General features: G+C 42.4%; 1 protein-coding gene and 1 pseudogene across 1 annotated transcript in view; both read left to right on the top strand.

The window, feature by feature from the left end:
• Positions 1 to 15,508, top strand: part of LOC145401905 (uncharacterized) — a 107,618-nt gene that overhangs the window by 90,902 nt on the left and 1,208 nt on the right. The window lies entirely within an intron of this gene.
• On the top strand, positions 13,509 to 13,629 carry LOC145402451 (5S ribosomal RNA; annotated as a pseudogene).

The following is a 15,508-nucleotide window of genomic DNA, read 5'->3' as shown; positions in this document are numbered from 1 at the left end:
GACCCATAAAAGGAACTTGTGCAGTATGAAAGGAAAGGTTTGTTAAATGGTTAAAGGTGACAGTATCTCAGTGGTCAGAAGTTTTCTGATCTGAATTAACTCTGTGAGAATTATCCAAGTTCTGGACTGTAGCACCATTTATCCAGCAGTACCGGTATGTAAAGTCTGTTAGTGTGTAACACTGATGTACAGTCAAGTTTTAGTTAGCCGTTAGCTAGTAGTAGTTAATAAATTCATTTTTTCTCAGTAAGTCACGTATGTGCCATCCTGTACTTGCACCTTTTGTTGGTGTTTTATAGTGCATAGATTATTATTATTATTTTTGTGTAACACAGTAGATGTCTGGCAAGTTATTGTAAATTGCTTTTTTCACCTCTTGTGTTCATTTGGGGTAGGTGGTGGCTGAATCAGTAGAGAGGTGGCCTGAGTCCTAACAGACCTAGAATTGAATCCCAACTGGGGCAGGGAACAGTTTAAGGATTTGAATTTCATAAAAGCAGACTTTACAGATTTACCAGAAAACCCACCGACACATCGTAAAAACACCCCCGCTAATACTAGTACACCAGTCCTGTATGAAACAGCCCTGGCATGTATTCAGTATGGACGGTGGGTGTTAGTGCCAAAGTAGTGACATATGGAGGTGTGTAGGAGAACTACTGGGCCTTTGGATAGGCCCTGAAGCCTTTGCCCGGAGTTGGACAACTATAATTTAAAAAAAAAAAAAAAAAAATGTGTAATGTAAACCTGTCATCTGTCACTGAGTATGAGGTGACAGAAGACAAGATGTGAAAGCTAGATATACTAACCTCTGGGACTCTGTTGCCAAGGGGGCAGGGAAGTGATCTTCTGTCTGAAAGATATGAGTTTGATCTCAGACTAGGCTAGAGAACATTCTGATGTTCTGAATTTTGTTAGAACAGATTTTCCTCATCTTCCGCAAGACCCACCAGCTTGTCATAAATAACATGGTTAATACCATTATGCCAGTCCTGAATTAAACAGTCCCAGCTAAATTCAGAGTGGGCAGTGGATGTATGTGCTGAAGTAGTCGCAGAGAAAAATGTGGAAGTTTGGCTCATGGGTGTTGGATGCCACATGTTGCATCTTTCTACGCAGTTAACAGGGGCAGCATAGTAGGCTCCACAACACCCCATTATCTTGTTATATAGTTACCACTCAGCATTGTAAATGTTTCCTGGATTACAGGAACATTAGACTTGTCACTCAGTGTAGAGCCACCTGAAGTGGAAAAAAGAGTTAACACACCTAATCAGCCGAACGTCATAGCCATGCCTACCAAGCCTTTTAAACGTGCTTAGAACACTTACATTAGCCTACAGTTGGGCAAAATCATTAACACAAAGCATATTTTATATGGAGAGTAAGAAATTGTTTTGGAAGGAGGTAAAGAAAGTAAGGCAGTATGAAAGAGGAAATAGTAGGGGAGTGAAAGATAGGAATAATAGATTGTTTGTGGAGAAGAGAGAGAAATTGAGGAGATGGAAGGAGCACTTTGAGGATTAGTTGAATGTAGAGAGTGAGAGCAGTGCGAGTATAAGTGGTTGGGGAATGGCTGGGAGAAGAAGAGATGAGAGGAGGGAGGAAGAGATCAGCAGGGCAGAAGTAGTGGAAGCAGTGAAGAAGATCAAGTTGGGAAAGACCCCAGGAATTGATGGAGTATGTGGTGAAATGCTGACGTATGGGGGTGACATTGTTGTGGAGTGGATATGGAAGTTGTGTAGAATGGCTTGGGAAGAGGGAAGGGTTCCAGAGGACTGGAAATCAGGTATAATTGTTCCTTTATACAAAGGAAAAGGGGAGAGAGAAGTATGTGGTAACCACAGGGGTATTTGCCTTCTTAGTGTGACTGGTAAAATATATGGTAGAATACTCATTGATAGGGTTAGGCATATGACAAAGGAGCTAGTTGGAGAAGAACAATGGGGATTTAGGAAGGGAAAAGGGTGTGTAGATCAGATATTTGTTCTAAGATGTTTAGTGGAGAAGTATCTTGAGAAGGAAAAGAAAGTGTATGCTGCCTTCATGGACTTGGAGAAAGCTTATGACAGAATAGATAGGCAAGGTATGTGGAATTTATTAAGAATATATGGAGTGGAGGGGAAATTGTTGAGTGCTGTGAAGAGTATGTACAAAGGAGCTAGGGCTACGGTGCGAGTGGATGGTGAGCTGAGTGAGTTCTTTTATCTCAATGTGGGACTGAAACAGGGTTGTGTGATGTCTCCATGGCTGTTTAATATATACAATGGATGGGGTTGTAAAGGAGGTGCAAGGTAGGGCAGTGGATGTGGGAGTGGCTCTGATGAATGAGGGTGAGATTTGGAAGCTTCCGGTGTTGCTGTTTGCTGATGATACAGTATTGTTGAGTGAAGATGAATGGGAGTTGCAAGGTTTGGTGAATGAATTTGGGACAGTGTGTAGGAGGAGGGAGCTGAAAGTTAATGTAAACAAAAGTAAAGTTATGGTGTTTGAGAGGAATGAAGTCACAGAATGTACAGTAAGGTTGGATGGTGAGGATATGGAGAATGTGAGTGCATTTAAGTACTTGGGTAGTGTGATGAGTAAGGATGGAACTTTGGGGGATGAAGTATGTGAAAGGGTACAGCAGGGAAGGAAGGTTGTTGGTTCACTGAAAGCAGCGATGAGGAATAGGGAGGTGAGTATGGAAGTTAAGAAGTCACTGCATGATAGTATTGTGATCCCTACCCTGACGTATGGAAGCAAGGCGTGGACCCTGCAAGAGGGGAACAAGTCAAGAGTGAGAGCAGTAGAAATGAGTTACTTGAGAGGAGCATGTGGAGTGACATGGAGGGACGGGTTGACGAATGAAGAAGTGAAGGAACGTTGTGGGGTGGATGTGGATGTGGTTGAGAAAATTAGGAGAAATACACTGAGGTGGTTCGGACATGTGGAGAGAATGGAGAATGAAAGACAGACTAAGAGGGTGTATGTGGGTGAGGTGGAGGGAGGGAGAGGGAGGGGTAGACTGAGGATGAAGTGGAGGGATGGAGTTGAGAGGTATATGAGGGAGGTGGGGGTGAGCTGGGGGGAGGGTAGTCGAGTGGTGGGTGACAGAGCGACTTGGAGGCGTTTTGTCTGCGGCCACCCTTTGCGGGATTAGGGCGTCGGGCTATAGATAGATAGATAGATATTTTATAAGAAAGTGTTCAGTATCTCATATAATTTACTGAATATTGTACTGAAAGTACAATATTCAGTAGTAGGGGTAGGCAGCCTCGCCCAGGTAACGGGAGACTCAGGGAACAGCCTGGATTCCATTTTCTTTCCTAGGCCTTGGTAGCTGGTTACACATCTTTCTGCCTCAAACATCAGAGGGCATCAGGCTGCCCTCTTTACACAACACACACATCCACATTATATCACATTGCCTTAAACCAGCTATCCTCCCTCCATAAAACACCGATGTTGTCATTACATATCATACACATTCCACAACACATACCTGCTCTTCCCCCCCATAAAAAGAACCATGGCTGCTGCTATACTGGGAATTAGTTCAGTGGTTTCTCGGGTGACAACCACCGGCAGGGCTGGGTCATCTGCACATGGCCTTCCCGGTCGTCATCAAGCGACTGTGCCACCTCCAGTGTTGCGGCGCCCTATATCTGCTCGACAGTGCAGTAAAATTTTCTTTTGCAATATTTGGGGACTTCACTCCAACATCAACTCTCTTCAATATTTCCTCCAGTTTGAATCCCCTGATCTGCTATTATTGACAGAGACATAAGTAAGCTCCACCTCTGATTTAGCTAGACTTAATTTTCCTGGTTATATCTTGATTCAGTATTTCAGACCCAAAGGAGGTGTATGTTGCCTTGCTAAATCAGAAATTGCCCTGGAGGAGATTACTAAATTTAATTGTCCTTATTTCGACTGTTCCATGTACAAATTAAATTCTTTTGGTAAAGTTAAGTACTGTTATTTCTGGTGTGTTTATCATTCCCCTAATGCCCCTCCTGAGCCGAGTTTATTTGACTCTCTGTCTTCACAGCTAAGTGTCCTCAACGTTAATACTGCATCAGAAATTACTATTCTGGGTGATTTTAATGCCCATAATGTTGAATGGCTCACTTATTCAGCCAGAACTGGTGACTCAGATCTTGAATGTGAGCAATTTGCAGACCCATTTAACCTCACCCAGTTAGTCAACCCACCTGTGTATCAGACAACCCCTATCAAAATCCCCACTTACTGGACTTGTTTCTAACAACCAATTCAGATAATCATAATGTCAAAGTGAAGTCCCCCCTCGGATCCTCGGATCATTGTCTGATTCTATCCACCAGTTTAACACCTACCACGCCCTCCTGCTCTGAAGCTGTCGTGGTGACTAAATGGCACTTCGACAGGGCAGACTGGGACAGACTCCATAAGTTTTTCATGGATGTTTCTTGGACCTCCTTTTTCTCCCAAGATGCAAATTCCACATTGGGCCACATACAGGATTTCATTAAAGTCGGCATGGAAACATTTATTCCCCATCATAGTTACAGAAAAAGATGTAATTCTCCTAAATGGTTTGACCACAATTGTGCTAGAGTAACAGAACATAAAACAATAGCCTGTAAAACTTATACAAGGTTCTACATAGACAGGCTAACAAACAACTAAACAACCCAAATGATGACAAAATATTCTGGTCAACCCTTAATTCATTCAAAACTAACTTCACTACCACCTCTTACATTCCACCTTTACAGTCCCCCAATGGAAATCTAGTAAGTGACCCACGTGGAAAAGCCAAACTTCTTGTTGACATTTTTTCAACAAAATCCTAAATACACAAAATCAAAATACAGGGGTATTCCTGTACTTGATTTTGATACCCCTCAAATACCTCCTTTCATGATTCACACCAGATATGTACAAGCTGTATTACAGAATCTCTCAACAGACAAACCTACTGGTCCAGATGAAATTCCTTCAATAGTCTGTAAAAATTGCTCCTCAGTGTTGGCTCCTGTATTGGCAAAATTTTTCCACTTATGCATCCGTACCTCAAGTTTTCCAGCATCTTGGAAAGAAGCAAATATCCATCCTGTTCCTAAAAAGGGAGCATCCTCTGATCCATCAAACTATAGACCAGTTGCAGTGACTTCCATTCTCGGTAAAGTTTTTGAGACACTAATTAACAAACACATAATCAAGCATCTAGAAATCAATAAATTAATCAGTGATCGGCAGTATGGATTTAGACAAGAACGTTCAATTGTTGACATTCTTTGCCTTCTTACCCACCAGATTAACAAAACAATAAACCGACACAGTGAAACACACACAGTAGCACTTTATATATCAAAAGCATTTGACAGTGTGGCACCGGGCCTTAATGTCTAAGATGTCACGCTAATGCCTTGCATCACTGGTTCCTCTAATTTCTTCTTACCTTCATAATAGAAAAATACGGTTCATGGTAGATGGAATTTATTCTCAGTTTCATTCCATAAATGCTGGCGTACCTCAGGGATCAGTTTAGGCACCAATCCTCTTTCTCATTCATATAAATGACCTCCTATCTGTCACTCACAACCCAATACACTCTTATGCTGATGACTCGACCCTTCATAGTTCTTTCACATTTAGTACCTCCTTTACACAATTCGATATTATAAATTCCCAAATAACAACAGCAATTTCTCTGAACAAGGACCTTTCTAAAATTAATCAATGGAGACAAACAAATCTGGTCTCATTTAGTGCTCAAAAAACTAAATACATTAATTTCTCCAACAGAAAGCATTCCTCAGACTCTCACATAATTTTAAATGATGTCAGTATTCTCATATCCACTACAATTGATATCCTAGGTGTTACATACACTAAACCCCAACCTAAGCTGGACATCTTATGTTAAATTCCTTGTTAAAAATGCTTCCAAAAAATTGGGACTTACGTACAGAGTTCATGAGTTCTTCACTGACGAGCAGATGGCCACAACATACAAAAGCCATGTGTGTTCTCAGATCGAATACTGTTCACCACTGTGGAGTGGATGTGGAGCAGTTGCATTGAGGCAGTTGGACAAAATTCAAAATAAAACCATTAGATTAATCAATAATCCTGCCATTACAAAGGACCTTCCTCCATTATCAGTATGTAGAGATGTTGCTTCTTTAGCATTATTTTATCGATAATTTTACCGTAAGTGCTCTGACGAACTGGCTTCAATTGTGCTTCCCCTTCACATTTTCTCCCGAAATACTTGGGCAGCTGGGAACGCCCATGAACTCACATTCTCTCCCCTGCAATGCAGAACCTCTTCTTATCAAAATTCATTTATCCCCAGAACTACTACTTTCTGGAATTCACTTCCTGGGAGTTGTTTCCCACAAACATTTAATCCACTTCAGTTTAAATCCAGTTGTTATAAATATTTTATGAATGGAGGATGCCTATAGGCACATGGACTTTTTTTTTTTTCCTTTGTTTTTCCTTCCTCCATTCATTATCTATAAAAAAAAAAATCGTAAAGTCGGAAATTCGTAAGTCAACCATTCATAAGTAGGGAACTTCTTTCTCCCTTATGTGCTCACTTTTGGAGTTAATGTACTTTTTCTTTAAAAATAAGTCCAGGCCTTATGGGAGGAGTTTTAGGAAATAAAATTTTGCACAGTTGTAGACCTCCTCCCATGCTAGGTTTCAGGCAGAGTGAGATCCCCGAGCTGCTTTCCGTGGGGATAGCGGCTCCTGAGTGATGCCCGAAACCATTAGGCACCTTTTTTTCTTTTTTCTTTTTTTTTCTTTTTTCTCTTTTTTAATTGAAGATGTCATTTGTCTTGTTCATATATTGAAGGAGTTATAACATGGGTTATATAGCATCCTGTTATGTGGCCATCGATGTTTTACTCATTTGACTTTAGTCACCCACCATCCTCCAAGCACAGTATATATTCAGTCATAATATATTTACACAGTTTCAGCAGCGTAGTGCTTACAGCGTTCGGAGAAGTCAGTAACACCTGGGTATTGTGGGGTTGTATCTTGTGGCCATATTGTGCAGGATTATTATATGTGATTTTAGTCACTCCCTAAGTACATATTCAGTCATAATTGCATGCCAGCAGAAGCACTGCACCTGCAACAAATTTGGGACAACGCTCAGTAACACGTGGGTTATAATTATTGGATTATATCTAGTGACTGTACTGTACAGGGTCATCATAAATGGCTTGAGTCACCCCCAAGCACATAGCTAGTCATATGTACACACTTAAAGAAGCACAATACCAGGAACAAAATTTGGATAACACTCAGTAACACATGGGTTATATGGGTTTATGTTAAGGGGTGATAGAAGGTTATTCCCAGATACACAGGAATACTAAATCAGTTAAAGGGTTTGGTGCAAAAAATCAGTACAGGCACTTTTTCTAGAGAGTTAGCTGGCATTTCTTTGAGCCTAGAAGTTTTTATAGTTAAGAAATATTTAATACATACATATACAGTAATCACTCTAATATCCGGACGCCCAATAACCGAACATTCCCACTACCCGGACATAATCGTCCTGGGATCAAAAAAAAAAAAAAAAAAAATTCCCCCGTCCGTAATTTGAACTTACCACGCGCGCCTCGGAAGAGCATTGTTTTGGTGCGTCATTCCTCGGACGTCCGATAGAGCGCCGCTGCATCCTCCCCACTTCCCGCCTGTCTCTCACCGCGAGTGCACGCTCGTCGTAATGGCTGCCCACGTGATCGCTTTTGTGGTGGTGCCCTACCTGCTGCAGGGCCTCCTGCTGCTCTCGGGCCTCCTCTTAGTGTGTGTGGTGATGGCCCCGCCACCTGAGAAAAGGAAGAGAGTGGTGTTGACTCTGGAGAAGAAGAGGGAGATATTGGAGAAAGTAGATGCAGGGTGGTCTTCTTCCCGCATTCTTTGCGAGTTTAACCTGGCCCGGTCTACTTTGTTCGATATCAAGAGGTCCCGAGACAAACTCATGCAGTACATGGCTGACTTCTCGTCGAGAAGCAAACGCAACATGGAAAAGAAGGTTATGTTTACCCCCAAGTTTGCAGAAATCGACCGATCCACGTTGATTTGGTATTGACAACAACGTGCTGCTGGTGTGATGGTACGTGGAACAGAGCTGAAGGCTGCTGCTGAGAAGTTCGCAAGGCTTCACGACGCCCTAGACTTCAAGGCATCCGAGGGTTGGTTCTTCGCGTTCAAGTTGCGACATGGCCTTACCAACCGTAAAGCACGTGGCGAAGCATTGGACGCTAACGAGGATGGAGTTGACGAGTTTCGGCACAAGGTGAAAGGCTTGATCGACAGGGAGGGCCTAACTCTCGGTCAAGTCTACAACGCTGATGAAACTGGCCTATTCTATCGCTCGCTGCCAACGAACACTCTAGCCGAGGAGACGGAGAAACGTGTACCTGGCCGCAAGCTTTCCAAGGAACGGATATCTGCTTTGTGTTGTGCCAGTGCTAACAGCATGCACCGGCTTAAGCCAATTGTTGTTGGTCGCGCAAAGCAGCCTCGGTGCCTTCGTGGGGTGATAGATGTCCTTCCTGTTGTCTGGTACCATTCTTTGAAGGCATGGCTCACAGCTGTGATCTTCAAAGACTGGTTTCACCGTCACTTCGTCAAGGTCATCCATTACCAGACGAAGACACTGGGAATCCCGCGCGACCAGGTAAAGGCCCTTCTTCTACTCGACAATGCACCTGCCCACCTGTGCGACAAGGACTTGGTTGCTGAAAATGGCCGTTTTAGGTGCATGTTTCTGCCACCTAATACGACTGCTCTCATCCAACCAATGGACCAAGGAGTGATCGTGGCAGCAAAGCGCCTATACCGTCGGAAGTTCCTGGACGAGGTGATGGTTTTTCTCGAGGACGAGGACGAGCGCAGGGAGGGACGGGACACATGAGGCAAGCGGACTTTGGAAAACCTTCGCCGCTACAACATCAAGTCTGCGCTGTACAACTGGGCTAGTGCATGGAAGGAAGTCCCTGTGAAAACTCTGGAAAATGGTTGGTCTCGTCTGCTTCTCGGAACGGATGTGGAGTACGATTTTCTAGGGTTTGACGTGGATGACTTCCATGCACGGCTACGTACGCACGGCGACGATGTAGATGTAGACGATGTTCGTGAGTGGTTGGATGACGATGAGGGTGATCCTGGATATCAGACGTTGTCTGATATCGAGATCGTGTCTTCAGTTGCAGGTGTCAGTACCGAACTTGAAGATTCCGACGCTGAAGGCGACGATGATGCGGACTCCTCTCAGCAGGACACTACTCTAGCCATCCCCAAGCTGAGCGCATTCCGGGAACATCTAGAGTTTGTCCTAGACTACCTGGAACACCCAGACTGCAACAGGGAGATGGGGCCCTTGGGACTCGTGGAGGAAGTGCGTGCTTTCAGGCAGCGCATCATCAATCATCAGAATCGTCGGTCATTGTGTCAATCAACCATTGACAGTTTTTTCAGGCCCGTGACCCCCGCTGTGCCCAGCCCTGGCTCCACTCCGTTGCCTCCCCAAGACAGGCCCTCATGCTCCGAGCCACAGCCCAACACATCAGCCACGGTGGAGTCACCACTTGACGTGAGTTTGCGGCTGTCTTCAGAGTCCTCTGCAGTGGGTACGCCATCACCACGACCCAACGATGCACCCCTAGGTCGCCTGCCAGTGATACTCTCGGACTCTGACAGTGAATAAACAGCAAGAACTTCTCCACTAGACCACACGGGAATTTTGAGTGTTGTGCAATGGAAAAAACAGTGTGTTGTGTTAAGGATTTAAAGTTGTGAGAGAAAAGACTCTAGAAAAAAAATTTAACATAAATAGACTTGTTTGTTTTGGCTTTGGAAAATGAAAAGAATGGGAAAAGTTAAAGTGCAACACTTAGTAAGTTACAATGGAGCATTATTTAGACAAAAGTGCACACTGTGAAGAGAACGGACTTGTGTGTATTACTGACTAAGTTCAGTGCAAGACTTCAGGAACAGTGTACTGCAAGTGCTTCAGGAAATCGTTCTTACTGTCAGAGTCCGAGAGGAGGCGGTTATTCATCGAGGTGGCCAGGGACTCGCTGTAAGTAGGCAGAATATTTCATACTGTACTTTTTTCCATACTATACTTACCTCATTTCACTCTTTAATGTCCTTTATTGGTGTGAATAGGGTGTTAGTAGCTATGCATGTGCAGTAGGAATGTGTTTTTCAGAGTTAGGCTGGGTTAGGGTCCATAAGTACCGGAATGTTTATTAGTGTATGAACATACTGTACTTCTAAACCCTCATTTTATGTTTCTTTTGCATTTATTTCAGTCATTTATGTGCCTTATTGGTGTGATTTGGGTCTTAAATAGGTGCTTTGCATGTCCAGAGGGAGTTGTATAGGTGTTTCTCTGAGTTAGTGTCCATAAGTACAAGTCCATAAGCTGGGGCCCAATATCCGGACAAAACCAATAACCAGACCTACCTATGGCTCTATTACGTCGGAGATTGGAGTGATTACTGTATGTATATATATATATGTATGTATGTATATACATATTTTATATTGGAATGCTGATTCAAATTAAAGTTTTTGGTGAGGGGGGAAGGCGGATAAACAAAATTCGAGTACAATGCAGCCTCTTTATACAACACCTCAGTATGTGATAAATCACTGTGAGTACAACGATAATTAAGAAGTTATACCCAATCTCAGTAGAGTGGTAAAAAAATAATCACAATTTTGTTACAGTGGAGAGGATGGAGGGTGAAAGACTGATGAAGAGAGTGTATGTGAGTGAGGTGGAGGGGGGGAGGGGGGGGAGGCCAAGGATGAGATGGAGGGATGGGCTGGAGAGGTATATGAGAGAGAGGGGTATGAGTTGGGAGCAGGGCAGTGAAATGGCGAGGGACAGGGCGACCTGGAGGCGTTTTGTTTGTGGCCACCCCGAACGGGATTGAGGCGTCTGGCAGTAGATAGAGATAGACAGATAGATTTTATTACAACGATATTTTCAATGGCTGTCTCCAAGAATCTCATAAGAACACAGTGGTGCATGCAAGCCAAAATGATTGTCCAGTCTTTAAACTGGATGTAATTATTCGCTTTCGTTCTGTTTTGTGCATGAAAGGCCACAGAAACACCATTCTTATTGCCAAGTAACAGTGCACATTCTTAACCCCTTAACCGGGGGGCGTCACTTTCGTGATGCTTGGGAGCAAGGGATCATACTGCGGGGCGTCACTTTTGTGATTCTGTGTTATTTTGAATTCACCCGGGCTTCCAAGTGGTGGCTTGTATCATCTATCAGTACTGCCAATGTCCAACACTAGTCAGCACTCCTAATCTCATCTGTACTCCCATCCATTGTTGACAATTTAACCATTTCTCCCCGTTCTTGACTCCCCTCCCTACCCCCCCTCCATTACCCTATCCTCTCGCCTGCCCGGCCGTGCTACGCTAAGTAAATCTTCCCTGGAATTTTTCACTGATTTCATCCATTGAAATAAGCCCTATGCCCTATTCTTATACCAAATAATATAAGAAAGAAATAAGGTAAGTGATAGTGGTATACACCAGGAATTGGCTAATTATCACCTGACAACACCTCACGTGCACTCGTTCGCTAATTTTCGTTGTTTATTTCCCCTTGAAATATGCCATATAATCTATTTTCGTAATAAATATACATATAAGGAGGGAAGGGAGAAGCCTAAATGATATTTACATTCACCTGGAACTACCTAATTTATAATGTATTGTCTAGATTTCCTGCCAGTCATTTCACTGCTATATATTAACTGCTGTCAAGAGGCTAACATTGGTAGTAATGCATTTCCCTAGGTAGGCCACCACCCCAGCCCACCCTTATCAGTTCACTCTCATCTTCCAATGTGGAGGTACGGCTGTTTGCTTTTGCTGAGTTCAGGGACTTTTCACCCCCATGCAAAGGGCCCTGTGACCTTTACCCCCTACTAAACCCCGTGTGGAAAGAGGTAAAGGGCTGACAATTGATAAAAGAGTGACTACGATCTTTCTATTGAGTAAAACAGTGCAAGTGGAATTGTAAATAATGTGTAAACAGCAAGTGAAAGTAATGAATGTAAATATACGTGAACAGTGGAAAATAGTTTTATAAGTTACTTCAAGTGACAGTGCATAGCACAGTGTAAATAACGTAAATAAAATAGAGAACGTAAATAGAAATGTAAATGAGTAGTATTATAAGAATACGAGTATATACCCTAGGAGTAATGAAAGTGAAAGTTTCACTCTAGCATGTCTGAATACTGAGTTATGAGAGTGAAGGTGAAAGTGACATTCACTCCCAATGCAGGATGAGAAAGTGAATGCTACGTATTTTACTGAAAGAAATTGAATCCCTACAGTGACAATAAACTAATACTACTGAAGGAAACTTATGGATAAAGACTGTAGATATATATAAGTGTTATATAGTAATAGAAATATAAAGTGTGAGGGGTTTTATGAATAATAAATGACAGAATACCAACAGCGAACTAGCGCAATTGGGAAGGTCATATGCGCTCGTAATTTTCATTGCTTTCACAGTGGTTTTTATTTGGAGTATGGATCCCAAACTACTTTATAATCATAGAGTAGTGTTAATATCTGGCTGTGGTAATCATATTACGGGTTGTCGGGAAGTGTAAAGTGGAGACTTCGTTACCCAACTTCAGAGGTCTCCACAAGTCCTACGGTAATCGACAAAGGCTCAACAAACATCCCAGGAGAAAGCTGAAGGTATGTGCCATATGCATATGTAATTTTAATATTCTAGGACTAATAACTGATTTTTGGCAAATATTTTTTGAGAGTCTGTCAGAGCCCGAATAACCCCGCTGGAGACACAAAACATTGGGAAACATGCCCGCGGTTTAAGGGTTAACAAATAGTGCAGTGTGCAATATTAATTGATACTTTTTTGTGTGTGAGATACTGAAACTTTGTGACTTGGGAATTGTGTCAGCCTTTTAAACTGTCATCCCCCTTTTGGGCCTCAACTTGGCTGACAGAGTCAAGATGCCTGTCCAGTGTTTACATTGGTTGTGATCTTTGCTTTTCGTTTTATTTTGTGCATGAAAGGCCACTGAAACACCATTGTCATTGCCAAATAACAGTGCACGTGCTTAACAAATAATGCAGTGTATGATATTAAGTGAAGTGATACTGTATCATTTTCTGTGGAGTGGTCATCTAGACCCTCCAACTGTCCCCCATCCCATTGGAGGGACCCATGGTGCTGACTCGTACTGGCATAGGACAAACATAGGTGGATAGCAGAGGCATTTTAGGTCATTTTAGGCATCATGGCTGAGGTCACCCTCCCAAACCTCATTGAACCCATGTTACATTAACCTCATTATGCCATAATTTGTTATGCAGCAAGCCTTCACTTGATGCAACCTTATCACTTAATGAGGCTGCACTGTATTAGTTGTTCTGATATCAGGGATTGCCTGTACTTTATTTAGTTTACAATAATTTTTTTTTTTTTTAACTTGAGGGGTTACATGCCACGTTGAGTACACCACTTCCCGTCCGATCAGCGAAGTTAAGCAACGTTGGGTCTGGTTAGTACTTGGATGGGTGACCGCCTGGGAACACCAGATGCCGTTGGCATCCCTACGTGTCAAGTGGGGTTGGTGGAGGATTAGTGCCCCTCCCTGTAAAACAATTAACTCTAAGCCCTTGACCACCTCGTTTGGGATACATGGCGTCTGGCAATGGATGGATGGATGGTTACATGCAGCCTTAATAAGTCCCTCCATTACTAGGGGTTCTCTCTTAAGCCATGTAAAAAAGCATCTGTTAGCAGGGAGAATTACAGTAATAATGCAAAGATGTCATCCTTATTGCAGCAGCTAACACTTTATTTTATATGTTTGATCTTTTATCTTGGCATATACTGCCTAAGTAGCATACTGTGCACAAAATTAAGAGATGCTGTATAGCTTCTGAAGGTGACAAGAATACAGCTCCATAACTGGAGGCTGGTGGAGCTGCTATATTCATATACTTTGCCACATACACCTGTAACCCTTGAGTCCACTGATGTATTCTTCGGTTCACATGTATTGGTGCAGCCACCAAGGAATTTTATTCGTTTAACAGGAGATGTCAAGGTGGTAGGTGAGGGCACTCACCATCCACTCACTCGATGTAGTGCTGCCCTCGGGTGACTACCTTTTCCTCTGTTCCTTCCTTCTTTCCTGCCTTCCTCTTCTGTCTTCCTTCTTTCTTTCCTCTTCCTTCTGTCTTCTTTCTTTCCTCTTCCTTCTGTCTTCCTTCTTTCCTCTTCCTTCTGTCTTTCCTCTTCCTTCTGTCTGTGGGTGATTGTGCACTGAGTGACAAGCCAGATGGTTTATTGTACACTATTTACTATGCTGGACAGTAACCATAACACCAAACTAACTATTGCACCTGGTTTTTTAATGGGTAATTATGGCACTCCACCCAGATTGAGCCTGTGTAGTTTTATATCCAAGGGGTGGTTGAAGTTTATTACTCACATTATGCCACTCAGATGAGTGAGGCTGGCCACTCTCATCTTAAATGTCAGGACCAGTTTGCCTAGCCCCTGGTTTCTGCACTCCTCATGGGGCAACACGAGATTAGATGATGATGATGATGGTGTACAGGAGATGTCATGCAGTAAAATGGTTAATGAAGGTTACATCTAACTCTTAAAGAAAAAAAAAAAGAAAAAAAAAAGATGACCTAAACTGAATACTGTATCATATAATCTTATGGAAATGGGAGGAATAAAATACTGTAGAAGGGACTTCAGTGGATTGAAAGGTTTGTCACTCACTGCACCTAATAATATGATTTGATGTTCAAATTTCTTTGCCACAGATATGATTTTCCAACCCCGGTTTGATTCTTCTTGTTCTCTATTGATCCTGAAGGAAGAAAATGGCATCCATACCATTATAGCTTAATTCAGGGTTAATTTAAAATATTTGATTGTATGGTTGTATTTATATCTGTAAAAACAATTTCATAGTGAGTAAACAGAGGATTAAAAGACTTGTCTGTTTTTGGAGAAAAGGACATTACCATATTCAGTACCTGTTTTTAGTTATCATAAACCTCTTGGCCGCAGCTTAGTCCACGTAAATTCACACTGTTTTGTGATGTATTCCACTAAATGTTGAAAGATACTTAATAGAGTACCATACACACAATTTTTGGAAACCTTCACAGTGACCCATTTTCTTCTGAGTTCAGCTAACTGTTAAACATTTTACAGTATTAAAAAAGAGGAGGGTGGGGGGCTTTATAAGATATCATGACTTCTTAGTTGACCTGTGACTGTGGGAGGAAGGTGGCCAAGCTCTAGCTAGCTAAGTAGTGACATCACAGTACAGCATGGCCTGCAATGTAAATAAGGCATACTGTTATGGCAAAAATAGCCAATTTTGGTCACTTTTAAACATGTACAGCAGGTTCTTTTAATACATTTTCTTCTCAAACTATATTTCAAAACATTGCAAGT

This window comes from Coenobita brevimanus, chromosome 57 (assembly GCF_032717465.1).
Source record: "Coenobita brevimanus isolate Jiangsu-jjx chromosome 57, ASM3271746v2, whole genome shotgun sequence".
NCBI lineage: Eukaryota > Metazoa > Arthropoda > Malacostraca > Decapoda > Coenobitidae > Coenobita > Coenobita brevimanus.
The sequence above is the reverse complement of the archived record's forward strand: the minus strand, read 5'-3'. Positions and strand labels throughout refer to the sequence as shown.